The following is a 17,614-nucleotide window of genomic DNA, read 5'->3' as shown; positions in this document are numbered from 1 at the left end:
GGCAGCACTTTGCCTAAAACAGCCTAGTTTTCTTTTCAGCAAGAGCACACTGCTGACTCATGCTCAACTTCGTGAATTGGTTGTCTCTGCCGTAATGGAAGCACTGACAATACTGGATTCAAATCCATAAAATGGAAAGTCTAGAAAGTCAGTGTTGAAGCAAGTTGCTGTTCAGTTATGGATTGTTAACATCAAAGATGTTCCTAACTTTACTTTTTAATAGGACAAATTGTAGAACCATTCTAAACTTGTTCTGATAACCCAACTGGACAATGAACATAAAAAAAATCTGAGAATGTAGTTCCTTTCAAATGTAAACAACAAAAAATGACATTCAGCTTCATTTTTAACAAAAATTATAGGTACTATGATATTACAGAAAGATGGGTTTATTAAACAGCACTTGAACTTCCTACGTGCTGTGCTTTTACCCAGATCTTCCTAAAAGGATAAACTTGTCTTTGACTTCTCCTAAAGATATGTGACCAAGTAGAAATTACCTATAAATTAAGACTGAAAACTGGAACAGTAAACATTAGAACAAAAATATGTCTAATAAATGAGGAAGCATTATAGTCAGTTGCTAATTTTGATGGTTATGCACCTGATGTTATTTTCTTATACTAAAAGAATTGAACAGTCATCAGTGACATCACATACACATAAAAACACGTACCATGAGTTTCAGTTACGTTAGAGAAGTCAATCACCCAGTGACATTATTTCTGATACATATTTTATATAGTCTGAGATTTTTAGCATCTCTTCAATCCCTAAATTAATTATTGAGCTAGATCCCTGCAAACAAAAGTAAGTTTGTCAGCATTTTATGTTCTCCTTTGAAAGCAGTAAGCTATGAGAAGATGCAAATACTGTCTCCACATGCAAGCAGTTTCTTGTCAGCAATGTAAAATAAATAGAAAGAATAATATGTTCCATAGCTTCATTTATGATTTCTTCATATTTAAGAGGAAGGCAGGGCTGTCATTGGCTTAGAACAACTTTGAACCTGCTTTTCACTTAAACAAAATTTTCTGGTTTTACTCTTTTTCACATAAACAATGATCTGATTTTACTCTTTCACATAAACAAAATGGTCTGGCTTTACTCTTTCCTTACAATTAGTATCTTTTTATTCCATTTAAAGATTTATCTTCTCCTTTTTATGTACAGGTTAGAATTTGCTTTTCGTAGGCTTTAGTCATGTTTCTCCTTCACCAAATCACTGACAATTCTGTCTGGTCTTTTTCATTAGTCTCTTCCAGTGCTAATCACAGACAGAAGTTCAGTTCTTTAACTTTCATCACTTGTCAATAAGGAATTGTTATGACAGCTGGTTGTTGTCCATGTTTATTGTGTGAATATTTTCCAGTAGATAGATTTGAGATTTATTTTCACCATCATACGCAGGATCAGGCAAGCTTGCCCCATTTGCCGGAAAAAAATGAAGTTCCATGGCCAGTCTGTGTTTAGTTTTTTTCATAATTCATTCTTTTGACTCATGATGATCCAGAAAAAGAACCAGGATCCAGTGACCTCCACTGTGTGGTTGGGATTTTGTATCATAATGACCAGGACAGCTCGCAGGGGGAAGACCAGCTAACAGCCATTCTTAACACTCGCCTTCCATTGGAGTGTGCCCAGTGGTGGGGCACCCGTGTTGGATGGATCTGTGAACTGATATGATGTTTTTCTTGCCCAGAAATTCTGCAAACTAAAAGATTGAAGGCAATGTACAAATCATACACTTGAAGGCAAGAACATTCGGTGTATTACGTTAGAAAGTCACACACAAACATTTCTGTCCAGCCTTTCATTCCAGCCTCTTAACAGTGATACCCTTTTAACATTTGATTAGTGATCAAATGTTGTTGACTTATTGTGATAATGTTTAAATATTTGTTTTAAATAGATTTGACACATAGGTGGCACTCATGCTTGACAAACAGATAATACAATTATATTTTGGATTTTGTTTGGTAAAATAACATTTAGCTTTTCATAGACCATGCAGTGTCATCTCATAAATATTGCAAATTAGATTGCTTTAAAATTATGTTCTGAGAAGCTAATCACTCTATTTTCTGTGTTTATTAGGTGATAAAGCATAATTGGTATATTTAAAATAATAAACTTTGAGAGAAGATTGTATCATAGCCTACAGCATGTTACAGTCTTGATGCTAATTTTGTGTCATGTTAATGTCAGTAAATATATTATCTTCATATATGTATATGTACAGCTATTTAAGTACTGGCATATGTTAGAAATTGTATTTTGATGCCATTTGAATGACATAAAAATGCAGAATGGGCAAATTTCTGGCAGAAGTAAAATATTTTGTAGGATTTTTGTGGATACAGTAGTTTGGATCCACAGAGATAGTGTAGCTGTTGCAAGTGCTTGTGTCTTGAATTCCGATTAGATCCCCAAAAGCTGTATGTCTTCTGGTTTTGATGCTCATATATTTGTTTAATTCAGTTATATAAACCTTCAGTTTTACTCAGAAGTTCTTTAATATTAGCAGTAAATAAAGTGTTCAGGCACTTTTTAAAGAAACAGTGGAGCAAAAATATTAGGCTGTGATTTGTTTTTTTTTTTTTTTTTTTTTTTTTTTGGTTTGTTTGTTTGTTTTGTTTTGTTTTGTTTTATCTTTCTGGGAAAAGGAAACAACTTTGGTGTTTGTTTTATTTTATTTTTATTTATTTATTTATTTATTTTCCAGATTTAAAGTAGTAGAAAGAAAAAGAGTCATAAAAAGTTTGTAGGCCCAAAATACACCAGCAGCATCAATGAATCAGACAGGAACAAAATAAGCTCACCAGCTGAGAAAAAGATTGTTACTTGTCAGCAACTTCATCTCATATCACACTCACAGCCTTCTCCAAATTTCTGAAGTCTTTTTTTAGTGTTCTTGACAGACCATTATGTTTGGGTTATTCATTATTACTATACAGCTAGTCTTTCACCCATGATAGGGAATTTGTGTTTGCCATTGATTTCAGTAAGACCAGATGCTAAATGGTCTAACAGTGATTAAGGACCTGGTTCCAATTCCATAACTTATATCTCAAGGAACTTTTTCACCAAAAAACCCACTGAGTCAGTAGAATAAATCTGAAAGTCAATGTTAATGATTCACTAAGTGTTATTTGACTGAATTCAACTAGTTTATGGATTTTATAATTCCACAAAAACTTTATAATATGACATTAAACTTAAAATTTAATTTTGTTTTATTTTCATGTATGCCAGTTTCACACCAAAGATCGAAGACTGAGTAAGGATACCAAACATAATTCAATAATTTGAGAGACAATTCAAAGAACTAGCTATATTATTGTATGCATTGAATAACTCATAATTTCTGCTTAATATATAAAGTTTGCTATAATTACCATGAAAACTCCTGACTAGTTCTTTTTTTGGGGTTGTGTGGAGGAGTTAGATCTATAAATAATTTCTTTCTGATTTTGAGAGAGAGAGAAATGCCGGCACATACATCATCCATATTCTGTTTCTTTTGATCCTGTAGAGGGTAGCATGTCTAACTTTATACATGCCAAGTTTTCTGTAAAATTTCTTTTTCTTTTGAATTTAGGTCCCAGGGAAGAAAAAAAAAAATTATATATATATAAATATATATATATATAAATATATATATATAAAAGTAGTATATATTTATATATATATATAAAAGTAGTATATATTTATATATATATATAAAAGTAGTATAAGTAAATTTGACATACCTTGGTAAGTGCATAACAAATGTGCTAGTACCTTGCAAACCCAAATCTGTGACTCAGTTTATCAAAAATCTTGGTTGGAAGTCATACTAATCAATGTATGTGAGCCTAGATGTTGTACCATTGTGTTCCTGCCACTTAACAACTAACTGGAGCTGTCACTTAAACCCACTAAAACATTGAGGCACTTCATAGGGTTTTTGGCCTAGAACATCTGCCCAAATGGAGTTTTAGGTACATATATACAGGTTTTAAACACACATTTATTTCTGTAATAAGAAAACTGATTGTCTCTCCATAGAAATGATTTCCACTGTTACTTTTTATGGAAAGATAACTTTATACCTCATTTCTTTTTACTGTCATTCCTCTGCCTCTGTGGCTAGGCGGTACATGTGAATAGTGGTTAATCTCTACTTCTTTTGCAAAGATAACTATACTTTTTTTCATTTTACTGCCACTCCCTCTGCTTCAGTGGCTAGGCTGGTACCTGTGCATACTGCTTGATCTGTCAGAATCAAGCAGGCTTTTAAGAAAATGACTTTTGTCATTTCATTCCTTAAGATGATTCCTTGTTTTTCAATTACTGCTTTCTGACTTGAAGGTTTCTTAAGGTAACTTGGAGTTTGTTCCCAGACTGTCAACCAGGTGGCAGCAGTGCCACGTCAGAGCAGCTCCAATACCCTTTCCCTGACATCAAGTGTTAATGCAATTGACCAATCAGTGCTAAGATGATGGGAGGTAATTGGGTAATTGTATTTTACTGATCACAAGCAGAGAAAAGGGGGGGGGAGGGTGGGAAGGGGGGAGCGAGAGAAACTGAGCGAGAACGGAAGGGGAGAAGGAGGAGTGTATGCAGAAAGATTGGCCCCGGGACATTTGCAAATCGTAGGGTGCCACTGAAAGGTGGCGAGTAAGAGAAAGCTAGGGCGACAGAAAAGCGGAGCTACTCCCGGCAGCAACAACAGCAGCTGTCTGGAACTGGATATATACATAGATGCGTACGTCCATGCACACACAGGAAGAATTCAAGCTGGGAGGGAGAAAAGGTTTCGGCTGTGCAAAGGGCTATGCGTTTCAGGGATGAAACTAAAAACTGAAAGAAGTGGCCGCGCTCCTGGGAATGTATCGTCTTGGAAGGGAGGGAGACAGGAAGGAAGGAAGAAAAGGGGGAAGATAACTGGCATGTGGAAGACGATGGGAGTCTAACTCACTGCTGTGCAGAAGGGAAATCCAACTTGTAGATCTGAAATACACCAGATAGAGATTGCAAATGCAATCGGAGCTGCATTGAAACAGAGAAAGGGAGGCAGAGGCTGCAGAGATTTTATCCTTCTCCCTCTCTCTTTCCTTCTGTCTCAAAGAAGAAATAGAAGTTTATCCGTCTTGGTGCTGCTGGATCTTTATAGCTGCTGGACAAAAGATGGAGAGGAAGCTGAAATGAAAAGCAAAGGGAAGCCGGTCCTTGTGAAACTCACAGCTAAGAGGACAAATCACGCCTCCCCAGGCTTCTTTTGTGCCCCATCGGGGGAGTTTTAACATCAGAAAGATTTTGAGAAGTGTGGGGGGCAAAGGGGAGAGTGGGCGTTAAAAACACCCGTCCTGAGTGTTTAAAATATAACAAGGGGATGGATTTATTCTTGACAGCTGGTGGGAACCTTGAATTTTTCTCTACTCCCTCCCTCCGTCATTCCATTTAATGTGAGATTATGAAAATGCAGAGGAGTTGGAGGGAAGGCAAAAGGATATAACGTGGAGTTTAAAGCAAGGAGAGGGTGCTGATGCTGTGGATTGCTGGCTTCTTGCTGAAATCAAAAATCCAATTGCGCACTGGGTTGTGATTGGAAATCTAATCAGATCTTTGGAGAGGGGGGAGAGAGACACTAAAAGTTTATTATTTTGACATACACAAATAAAAACCTAAATGCATAAGGAGATTCTTTTTTAAAGGAGTGTGGGAGATAGGGAAAAAGAAGAATGGGAATCCCTGTTCTAATGTGGAGACACACGGATTGGATAACTGATAGTGCAGCAAAGAAGGGGGAAGAAGAAAATTGCCTGGCAAGACCTGGATCTTAACAGTCACAACAAAATTGCATTAAAAGAATACAGATGGAGGGCTGCTCAAAAAGAAATGTAGCTCTTTCTGCTCTCCAGAGAAAAAACAACTAGTAAGCAATGGAGAGCAGGGAAGCCAGAGAGGCAGAAAACCTCACAAAAAGGAAAGTAGGCAAAGGATCCACAGTGGAATGAAAAGTTTCATAAAGGAGAAGGACCATTTATCCTCTACAAGATTTTTTTTTTTTCCCTGTTATTCTTAAACCCCTCTTTGCTGGTGAAGGGAAGCATCAACATTACCACTACAGAAATTTTAAGCAGGAAAGTTGAACACAACAGAAAAAAATAAAGGACAGAGAAGAGGAAAGCAAAATTGCTGGAGGGGAAGAGTTCATCAGTGTTGGGTTGGATTGGCACCTGTATGGACTGAAATTGCCGGGAAATTGCAGTTGGATATCTTTTATTTTTCTTTTTTTTTTTTTTCTTTTCTTTTTTTTTTTTTTTTTTAATTTGGTTTGGTTGCTGAAATGAAATAGTTTTCTTAACCCCCCTCCCCCACCCTGTTTTTTTGTAACCACTCGGATTTCCAGCTGGATAGTCTTTGAGGATATAGTAAGTACACTTTTTATTTTATTATATCTTGGGAAAGAAAATGTGCCCCATTGCTTCTCTTCTTTTTCGTTATGCCTCTTTCCTTGGTCTGTTCCCCCACCTGAATAAAGAATGTGATTTAATTTTGATAACGGCAAGAGTGGGAAGGGGGTTTCATCGGGAAGAGAGAAGGAGAAGAATGAGGACAGAACTGAAATCTCACAGTAGCTCAAATGTTCCTGTTAGTAAAACTCCAGCCTTGGTAAGATGTTGCAGATGCCTGCCTGTGTGGCTTTATGGCATTTGTAAATGTTCACTAGCAAAGGAATCTTTTGAAAAAAACCCTGCAGTGAGTGATGGGTGCTGCCTGATTGCCCAACCTGTAAAATCCAGATGCAACTTACGCAGAATTGAATGTACAGGGAAGGTTTATTTACCTATTTTTTTTAATTTTTATTTTTAATTTTGTAAGTGTTTAAAATAGGTTATGATTTCACTGCTGGCATCCAGTCTGACATTGCAGATCAACATGGTGTATTAACAGGAAAATTTTATAATCGAGCAGGGAAATGAAGGATGGCTTTTGGTGGGAGTGGGGTTGTGTAGGGCAATGGGTGATAGGTTTTGAGGAGGCAGCTCTGAGAGAAATTGAATGTTTTACGCTCTGAGAACAAATAGTAGCAGGCAGAGAGAGGGCATTCTTCTGTTGAAGGGGAGTTTAGAGAACTGCTGTGCTAGCCACTCATGCCCTCCAGATCTCCTAGGAAATTTGTGATTTTGTGATGAATCCTCCAGGCTCCCCTAGGACTTTGATGGCAGTGGAAGGAGATTTACTGAGACTGACAGCCAGTGAGAGGATGCTGTCGTGTTTGGAGCTTTTTGTTATTATGTTGATAATGAAAATAATAAAAAGTGGCTTGTAGATGGTGGGGTTCACAAATTAGTAATGATGTGTAAGAGACCAGTAAATGTCTCTCCCTTCCTGGAAAAGTGGGAGTGTGAAATAAAGGCAGAATAATGTGATATTTAAAATAGAGGTTCTTGTTTTCATGTGGGGAAGCATGCCACCTCCATCCCCTTGTATGGCATGGATGCTTATCTTGTATATAGGGAGTTTTCTTCCTTTTACCCTTCTCATCTCCCTTACCTCTATGCTTCTCAACCTTGGCCTGCATATGGAGGGGATCCAGCTGAAAGTACTAGGCCACAATTGGGGTAGGAAGAGAGAGAAAAACTCATAGTTAAATGAACCACTGATCAGATACGGATAATTTTTAGTAGACAAGGTGCAGAGCTAGCTTTGCCAGTCATTTTACTTTTCTCTAGCTGGAATATTCTGGAGGAGGGGAAAGAAGGCAGGAATGGGGGAGATGTTGGTTGAGCCAGATCTTGATTTTGCCATTTTTTTTTCTGGCAATGTTGCCCTCTTCACAAGCTTCCTGTGTGAATCAACACAAACAAGAGCTCCAACTTCCCTGGATAAATACATAAATAAATATTAACTTTTTTTTTTCTTTTTTTCTTTTTTTTTTTTTTTCTTTCTACATTTCATACACATCACCACTTCATGTTACTTCATGTAAATGTCCTGAATCTTTTGGCATAACGGAAGTGAGACCTTCTGCTTCTCAAATGTGTCCCATGTGCTTCTGTTTGGAGGTCATGCCTCTTAAGCCTTTTCTACTTGTAAAGGATTAAGATTTAGGGTCCAATTCTGCTCCTAAGGAAATCTCTGGGAGTTTTTGTTTGGCCACGTGTATGAATCAGACCCTTTGTGCTGTTGTGTGTAGAAAAAGAAGGAAGCAGGCACAGCAAAAGTTGTTCCTCCCATTTCCAATTACTGCCATCCTTCTCAGTATAGCTAAATCAGTTTAGTATGAAGTGCTTAAGCCTCATTTATTTCTCTGGGCACGTGTTTTCTGGTGGGACACTAAATGGGTAATAAGTTTGTCAGCATCTGAAAGTATGCGCAAAACTCTGTTCTCCATTCCTTCATGTATCATTATAAGCCTGTGCCTTATTGTGGACTACACTTACATCAGCAGTTGCAGTAATAGAGCAGCTAAATTTATGTTAAGCTGCTGCTCAGTAATTACTGAAGGAAAAAGAAGCTGGCTAAGGAAAAGGCATCTCCAAGCTTTTCCCTGGATTGCTGTCAAGTGAATACATAAACAGAAAATCTGATAGAGCAACTCTGTTTTTTTTGACAATAGAAACCACCATAGGTTCCTCATTCATTTTGTACAATAACTAGCAGGAGGATTTTCTTGATGTGATAAGGAAGCACTGAGAAAATTTAGCCACCAGTATGGGCTGAAATAGGCAAACCATGTCAACATTAAAAAGCTAGGGATGCGCGTCTGCTTCTAAAGAGGCAACAGTTTCACACTTCAGTGAATCATTCATTTAATACAGTAGCCAAAAGACACATGGAACAACCCAGAGTTTAACTCGTTCTGTCTCATAATGGGAATGAGTATAGCATTTCTAAGCATTTGTGTTGGGGCTTATCCAGAGCCCAAAGGGCTGGTCATAAAACACATTGCCGAAAGTGTCAATAGAAACATCCAGCTAAATGAGGAGCATCAAATCTCCTCAAGCAGAGGCAAGAACTGGTTGTCTCTGCTACTTCCTTTGCATGTTCCTGAGTAAAGGTGTATCATTCAGCAGCTTGTGCTGATCCTACAGGCTATCTCCTCTCCAAAACATGGACTATCCTTTCACACACTGGTCTGTAAAGGTGGTGCTGTACCATTATGTGTATATTTAGGCACCAAATGCTTGTACAGAAGGAAAGAGACAGCTGTTCTAGAGAACCCTGCTCCATTTGCTGTAGTTTTTCTCCAGAAGGTCAGAGATCATGGATCTCAAACTTAAAGTTTTCTTGGCAACTGGAGGTTAGTACTGCAAAGGGGTAGCTGGTCCATGGTTTTTCACAGGTAGGGAATGATTTTCAATTACCGAGAATAGGAACATGCTCAGTTTGCTGGAGCAGCAATTTTTCTATCACATTAGCTCTCAGCCTGATAGCACTGAGTGAAAAATAAACTTTCAAACTGGGCAAAACCCAAGAAAGAATGCTGTAGGTATGAACCAATACAAGCAATTGTATGGGACTGGAGGAAAAGAAAGGGATTTCCAAGATGTTGCCATAGCTTCCTGCATACAGATACCGAAATGATTTGTCTGTGACCTTAAAAGCTGGATCCCATTCCACACAAAGATTCTAGCTGTGACAATATAAGACAGGAAGATTTTTCGCAGTACTCAAGACAGGCTTTTAGCATGTTTGGTGAAAAATTGCAAGACAAAATATCCAAGAATGAAGTGTCAGTGTATTCGCTAAAGGAGTGCACTGTGCACAGCAGCAGTGTGTGAGAGCCTCCATCTCAGCTGTGCCACTATGCCTTCACTTTAGCTTGCAGAGATCTCTTTCATTTTGACTGCAAATAGTGAGGGAATGAGGAGAGAGAAGTGGGTGTTACTGCCGCTTGCAGTCTGGGAGGGAAATGACTGAAGAAACACAATTAGCACCCACTAAATTATTTCTGAGGTAGTCAAGCTGGCTGGACTTTGAGCTACTATTAGCAGGGGCCTTCCTCCTGCATTTCCATCTGTTCCTTTGGCAGCTGCCCTATGAAAATCGTAATGAAAAATAAGTCTCCTTCAGTTATATAGTGCTGCCCCTCCAGGACAACCCAGATAATAAGAATTTAGTAATAGCAGCAGTCATGGGGACCCAGAAGGTAGCCTTGCAGCACTCTCCAGTTCCAGAGTGTGGGTAAGGAGCTGATCCTGCCTCCGCTTCCGGTAATCGCGTCCTGTAACAGCAGAAGACATGGGGGTTGTACTCGTAACATTTTGGAGTGGTTTATTTAATGGTGCTATTTAAAAAATAAAGGTACCTGTTACTCAGCTTTTCTATCACAGCTGTTTCTTCTCTTGTGGGATAGAAATAGGGAACCAAGAGGGGCAATGGGTGTGCTAGTGGTGTGTTTTAATTGCGATGCACAAGCTGCAATACGTGGAAATGAATTAAAGCCTAGTTCCTGGTATGGGGCCTGGATTTTTTGCTGTCTGCTAGAGGAAAAGGCAAAAATCAGAAGCTTGTCCATGCACACAATAAAAGAGAATCAGGATCTACATTTGGTATCCAAGGAAGCGAGAGCAGAATCCTGCAGGGCTTTCTGTTCATTGTTTAAATGTTGCCATAGCAATATCTCAGGGCACAAGTTACATGTTTTCCACTTCTTGAGTTGAGCTTTTCTTCCCTCTCTGCTCTCTTTCTCTCTCTTTCTCTGTTTCTCTCTCTGGATCTACTCAACAAACAGGGGGATCTCTGCAGAACTTTGTACAACAATAGGAAAAGGACTTTGAGAGCTGTATTATCTGTCCACTTATGTCCGTTCCCTGTCATTTGCTAATATGTTGAAGAAAATTGTTGGACGGAAGTGAAGTGTGAGGCTCTTGTTGTTAGGACATTGAGCACATTGCAATATTTTGTGTAGTGGTGATATGTTAATTGGATAGCTGCAGGCAAGTGAAGTGTAGCAGTCGCTGACAATTAGAAACAACAATGAACTTACCAGGACTGAATCTATTCCTTGGGCAGATTAAAATGCATTGCAGGTATCTACCAGAGCTTCTGTAGATTGAAATGCTCGCACCACTGTAAGAACTCGTGAAATTCTGTTTTCACAATGCCGAGACAAGATTTACCCTTGCTGCTTGTGAAAGGGAGAGAGGCAGTATCAGACCACAGAATAAAGTCTTCCCTAGTATTTGCTGCAGAGCTTGTACTTGTTATGTCAGGACTGTGGGGGTGCAATGTAACAAGAAAAACAGCAGAATTAAAAAGTGAAACAAACCAACCCCAAATCAAAGCAGAAGAAGAAGAAGAAGAAAGATAATTCTCCAGCAATGAGGTTTCACATGCAACAAATTAAAGCTTACTTTAGGAGTAATGCAGCAAAATAAATAAATGAATGAGTTTTTGTCTGCAAACCCAGCACCAATTCAGGGTATTTAGATAGGTCATTTGTGTTTAAAGGGATTTTCTTTTGCTTTTCTGTTTTTTATTTGGCAGCTGTGGGATCCATACAGTCCCTGTGCATTAAAATAACCCTCAGAAATATGGATGTGGTTTCCCTTCATGTTTGTGTGGACACTATAATATGAGCTGACGTCCTAGAAGCCTAGGACTTGGTACTTTTTCTTCACTATACATACAAGAATGATTATTTTAAGAGCCAGACCAAATCCCAAAAGGCAGTGTTGGTAATTTTAAAAAAAAAAAAAAAAAAAAAAAAAAAAAACCACTACACACTATTAATGTAGTTTGTATCTCCAGCATGTTTTATTTCCGCCTACAAATCTTTCTTCACTTTCATGTCAACAACCTCTTCACTCATGTGACGTATTACATAGGAAATAAAACCAAGAACATAAAGAAGCTGTTGTTTATTGATGGGGTGAGTGTAACATAACTGATAACATCACAGGTTTCCTTGCAGTTTTATTTCAGGTTTTCTTTTCCTGAAGCAAAAGACTGCCTTAAGACCTTGAGTAGGCACTAATTATTTTAATATACCTTGATTTTTCCTCAGCATCTCTGAGATGACCAAAAGGGTGGCCAAGTGTGATATGGGGATGGAGATAATCACCTCACTTACCATTCATTGTGCTTCTGCTTACTCATCAAATTACTGAAGCCCACTGTCTTGACTGGAATTTGATGTAAGGAGTTTAGGATGAAAATTTTGGCATTATTGGGCCTTCTATATAGACTAAATAGACCAAAACTATAGACCAACATTTTACTTTCCTTTTAATCTCCAAAACCAACTACTAGTGAGAAGGTGGAAAAGGCTGGAATTATAATCTCCCCTTTTTGTGAGGGAATTCTGTCTTGTGGAGAATGAGTTAATTTTAATATGCTAATGCATATTTTTCTGTTCTAGTGCAACACTGCAACATGTAGAATTTAGTCTGTTGTATAGTAACCCTTCCATGCAAACAGTTTCATACATTTTACATTTCTTTCTCCTCACGTCTGTCCTTATGCAAAGATAAATGCAGTTCTGTTCCAACTAATCTAAATTGGAGCCTTAGTAATGACTGCAGCAGGACTGATCCTACTCCTTTTTTTTTTTTTTTTTTTTTTTTTTTTTTTCTCCTAAATTAAGTATAAAACCTGTTTCAGTTTCGTAAGGAAACAATAGGGCAAGGATTTATATTCATAGGCATAAAAAGGTGATCTGAATGCCATTTTGAATTGATATTTGAATTGATAAACTGTCTAAATTTTACATTGTTCCAGATTACCCTCATAGCCCCTGATGACATTCCAGGTGGGAATGTAATAACTGATGGATTAATTAAATAATCTAGTCCCTGTTGCTGCCATAGCAAAACTTCAAGTTATATTAAAAAGAAAAAAAAAAAAAAAAAAGGAAAAAAAAAAAGATTTTTTTATATTTTGCAAAATGTCATATTTTAGGGCCTAATTCTTAGTCACTTATTACTTATTAGTGTTGGTGTAAACTCTCTGCATTACATATTCACATCAATAACTGAATATTGTGACATGTTCTAATAAGTATAACAACAACAACAAAAAAAGAGTTCACCTTTAAAAGCTACAGGAGAGGGATGTGCAAGGCTAGAAAAGGGTTAACTTAAGGAACCATAGCTTTTCCTCCCTCAATGCATGCAGATTTCAAATGAAGTGTGCAAAAATATATTAAATTCCATGAGCTTCTTTGCCAAGGGGCATACATGTTGTGCTACGGGTTTTTTACTTAGCTGTTTGGTTTTACAAGAATTTTCTCTGCCAGTACTGTATTTGTGAGCCCTTATTTGAGAGGCAGGTTCTTCTACAAGTGGTTATATATTATTTTTCCAGAGGCAAGCTTTTATATTTGTTCCATCATTTAAAGAAACGAGGTTCATTTTTGTTAGGGTTGTTGATGGCAAATCTACTAAAGGGGAAGGATGATGACCCCGTTAGCCTTTCAAGTTGCTCATATGCAGTACACAGTCTCTCTTCAATAAGAGTTTTATTGCATTTAACGCCCGTGTGAATTTTGACTGTATATGATGCAGGGAATTAAAACCATAATGGATTTCTCTTTTGGAATGGAAAGAGGTCGAAAAGCCTCACCTTCAGTGAATGTTTGTGTTGATATCTCTCTTTCTGTAATGTGTTTCACTGAGTAGTCTGGCCCTGAAAATTGAGAAATATACATTAAGTAAAGTTCTGGAGGTATTTGTTAAAGACTGCTGAATCAAGCCATAGCAGAGGATAACTTAGTCCTTAAATACCTTTCTATACCTTGTGGAAAAAATAATTGTCTTTTTTTTTTTTATGGGAAATTTCAATTTTTGGAGTATGTATGTAAATCGCAGAGCTGTAGTAAAATGTCATTAAGAGCTGCAGCGAACTATAAATAATAATTTCCCATTACAAAAAGTATTGTCTAATTTAAGGCATCACCTATATAATCTTTCATTGTGGCAAAGAAAGATGAAATTGATGGTTGCCTATACTAAATGAAAGATAAAATGCAGCCAGTAATGGTGCTTCAGAAGGATTTCTCTTCTAAACCTGAGGAAAATATTGGAAAATAGATTGAAAAGAACATTTAAGCAGACATCTGTGAATAAAAACTGGATTGTTTCTAGGAATGTATTGTTTTGCCAGAGAAAAACACAAATCATAGAAGAGTTCATGTTGTCTTTGATACAAGGGAAAATGAAGCCAAAAATTAACAATTAAGCCAACGTCAAAGCAAACTTTTATATAGTAGAGAGAAAAGAAAGAAAAAGAAAAAGAAAAAAAAGGCAACAACCCATATAAATAATACGTTTTAAAGTGAATACAGCTAATAAGGTAATTTACCAAAGAAATCAAAAAAAAATCTTAATAGGAAAGAAGTGGTGAGGTTGGATGGTAGGCTGAAATTGTTCTTATTGCTGTTCTTAGTGCTGCTTTAATTAAAGACATCTAATGAAGAGTTATTGACAGTAGTGATGCAGAAATGACTGAATTTTTCAATTAAAATTTCCATTCTGCATCTAGAAAAATTGTGATTAAAAATTCTTACCCTGAAAAGAAACGGCAAATGAAAAGAAATTGGAAATTATTTATTAGAGGTAAATATTTTAAAATCAACTGTCCTATTATATTTTTTTCTGAAGATTATTTCAGAGTGTCTCTCTAGACAATATTCCAATGACATAAGTACAAATGATTACCTTGGTAATCATTTACCATTTTGTCTTGCATAAATTTTAGGCAAAATAACAGAAAATGTAACACAGGATTCAGCTGGTAGAGAATTAAAGCAAGAGAAATGTTTGATGGCAATACTTAGATGTTTAACTATTATGTTTAAATGTTTAACTATTAAATGTGTTAAAGAGAAATGTTTGATGGCCTTAAGTTAATAAATAAATAAATAAATCTATCAAGCAAACAATGTGACTGATGACACTGCAAGGTTCACAGATAGAAGTTACTGTGAATATATAGTAAAGTTAAAACTTTGGACTGCATAGGATACTCATTAAATAGCTTGGAAGGACTGGTCAGATATTAGAAATGAGTATTGGTCAGAAATAAATATCATGGGGAAATACATGTATATTTTAATATATTCTACAGGGTTTGTAACTCTTACAATACTTGTATCAATGATCTAGACAGATCATTGACAGAAGATTACACTTAACATCACTGACAGAAAATTGCACTTAATGTAAGTGTAGGGCCCACAGCTGGTCAAATGGCTTGGATAAGAACAGCTGTTAGGATGACAATGTGAGGGTAAACCAAATGAATGAGATACACAAAGCAAACTGAAAGGGCATTTCCCCATAATGATAATGCTAAAGAGAAGAACTATAAACAAAAATTTAAACAAAGGGATCAACTTGGAAATATGTGTAAAAGAAGCATGAAACTTTGTCAGGGTGAGTGGCTGGGCAGGTGAGAGAAACAGAACAAGAAACTGGCTTGACACAGCAAAAAGTATCCCCGTGTCATTGTGATCTTGGCTAGATCTGACCTAGGTGATATAGGTCAGATCTAGCACTGTATATTAACAATGAACTAGTATCCAGCTAGAGGAGTGCTGATCAGAAGAGGGTGTCACAAGCAGGTAACCACACTTTGCAAATTCATGGGTGAACCATGAGCGTTTTCTCCCCAGCAAGTGCATTAGTGGATAGCAGCAAGTGGGACAGGACCACACAGAACTGGACCACCCATATCTCAAGAGGAGGAATGAGCAAGCAGGGGAGCCTGTGTGCTCTGAAGTGGGGATATGCTTGTAACCCACATGGCTTATGAGAGTATCTGTGTGGTATTATTTGAGGGATTTAACTGTAGGGGTGTTTACAAGTTTTTTAGGGGTTTATTATCATTTTTAAGTGTTCAGTGTTGCGGTTTACCTGTTGTATTGCTGATCATGTACCAACAATGACTGATAGCTAATAACATTATTTAATCAGTAAAGCTTTGAGAAGTGATATAAGTCACATGGATTGTGAAGTTTTTCCTTGTAACAGTAAGTATTAACAGCATGGTAAATTACAGGTATGCAGAGTGATATGGATACAAAATGTTATGTATAAGAATGACAAATACAGATGAATGAGGGACATTCATCTGTAAAAGCAATTCTGAAAAGTATTTGAGGTCATAAAAGACAAGAAATTCTACATGAGTTCCCAGAGTGATCCCGTGTTTAAAAAGACTACATGTATGTTGTACCATTTGATAAATAAGCAGAGAAATAGAATAATGATTTCAACAGGAAAACATGAATGGTATGTACATTTCAGTTTGTAAACGTTTTCAAAATTATGTTGAAAAGAAAGAAGAGACACAAAAATGCTGAGTGATAAAGGAAAAGGTTTTAGATGTTTCAAAGTTTTCTAATACAGCAAATATAAGAAGAAGAAGCAATAGCTGGAAGCTGTGGTCTCATACATTCAGATTAGAAAATAAGATAGATTTCTAATGGTGAATGTAATTCACTATTTTAAAAGCTGCTTGGAGAAGTCCCATTTTCACCATCTCTTGGATTCCATGTTCATAAATTGGTTTTCTTTGTGGAAAAGTGTTGTAAGGACGTATGTATTACTGAGTTTGCTGTGCTGTGATATTTAGTAAGGCAGACTAGCTGTTTCTGAGGTCCCTGTACCTATGCCTATGATTCTGCATGTAGAAGGAATGCATCCTGGGCATTCATAACCAGGCTTCCAATCCTGTCATCAACAAGCATGTCTGCCTTGCAATAGGTACTAAATATAGAGGTGTCAAAGTTGTTTTACCTTTCTCCCTGTTTCTCTCTGCTTATAGGCCAGTAAACATTATTCTGTTAGTATTTTTATCTTGCTGTGAATGGCACTGAAGCAATTTAGGCTAGAAATATATTTTTCTGTCTTCATAAAAGAAGTCAATTTTGGGACTTTTTTTTCGTGTTTGCTTCTTTTGCTAATGTGTGTACCTGCATTGACAGAACAACTGAGAAGAGGAAAGAATTAAGTCAGTTTGACCCTGCATCTGCCAGCATATTAGCTTTTGGTGATATAGGTTACAATTGTATGCAGTCTCTGTGGGGTGTTTTCTCATATTTCTAACTATTCTTCCCTTGATTTCAAGTTTAAGATTTGTTCCAAACTTTTCAGAAAAAATTACTGATGGAAATCTAAAACACAGATACATATTTCATACTTTCAGGTGAGATCAGTGGTCATTCTCTGCTCACTTTTGAGTTTCATAGTATCTTTCATAATCCAAGCCAATTTGTTTGTGTGTGTGTAAACTGTTTGCAGCATTCAGGAGCCCTCCTGAAGTAGTACACAATTTGATTGTTACAACTGAATATAGTTATTTTGAGAGGTCAGGGACTGTGAGAAAGTATTCTCTCAGGCAGCAAAGGGCATTCCTTTGGAGGTAAATATATTCAATTGCTCTCAACTATAACTTGTCAACAGATTCTGTGTCCTGAGATATCAAATCCTTATTTCTTCCTTTTTCTTTCTTTTTCTGAGACAAGAACAAATATCAACAAATTTGCAAGTCTTAGGAGATTTTGATCTAATTAATATTTCCAGAATGAATACTCTGTCTGTGATACTTCAGCAGTACCAGTGTACAAAGAGGCATATTTTGGAGTGGCAGGTTAAAACAATAATATTTTATTTTT

General features: G+C 36.9%; 1 protein-coding gene across 4 annotated transcripts in view; it reads left to right on the top strand.

Moving 5' to 3' along the window:
• The window catches only part of LRRC4C (leucine rich repeat containing 4C), a 498,215-nt gene that overhangs the window by 400,985 nt on the left and 79,616 nt on the right, over positions 1-17,614 (top strand). For 3 of the 4 annotated variants that reach the window (XM_032188021.1, XM_032188014.1, XM_032188016.1), the window contains exon 1: positions 6,336-6,419. The exons of the other annotated variant lie outside the window; for it this stretch is intronic. The gene's annotated coding sequence lies outside the window, so the exon portion shown is untranslated. Of the gene's footprint in view, positions 1-6,335; positions 6,420-17,614 lie in introns of those variants that run through there. 4 annotated transcript variants of the gene reach the window in all.

The sequence above is a fragment of the Aythya fuligula genome, chromosome 5, assembly GCF_009819795.1.
Source record: "Aythya fuligula isolate bAytFul2 chromosome 5, bAytFul2.pri, whole genome shotgun sequence".
Lineage (NCBI taxonomy): Eukaryota > Metazoa > Chordata > Aves > Anseriformes > Anatidae > Aythya > Aythya fuligula.
This window is presented reverse-complemented; position numbering and strand designations above follow the sequence as displayed.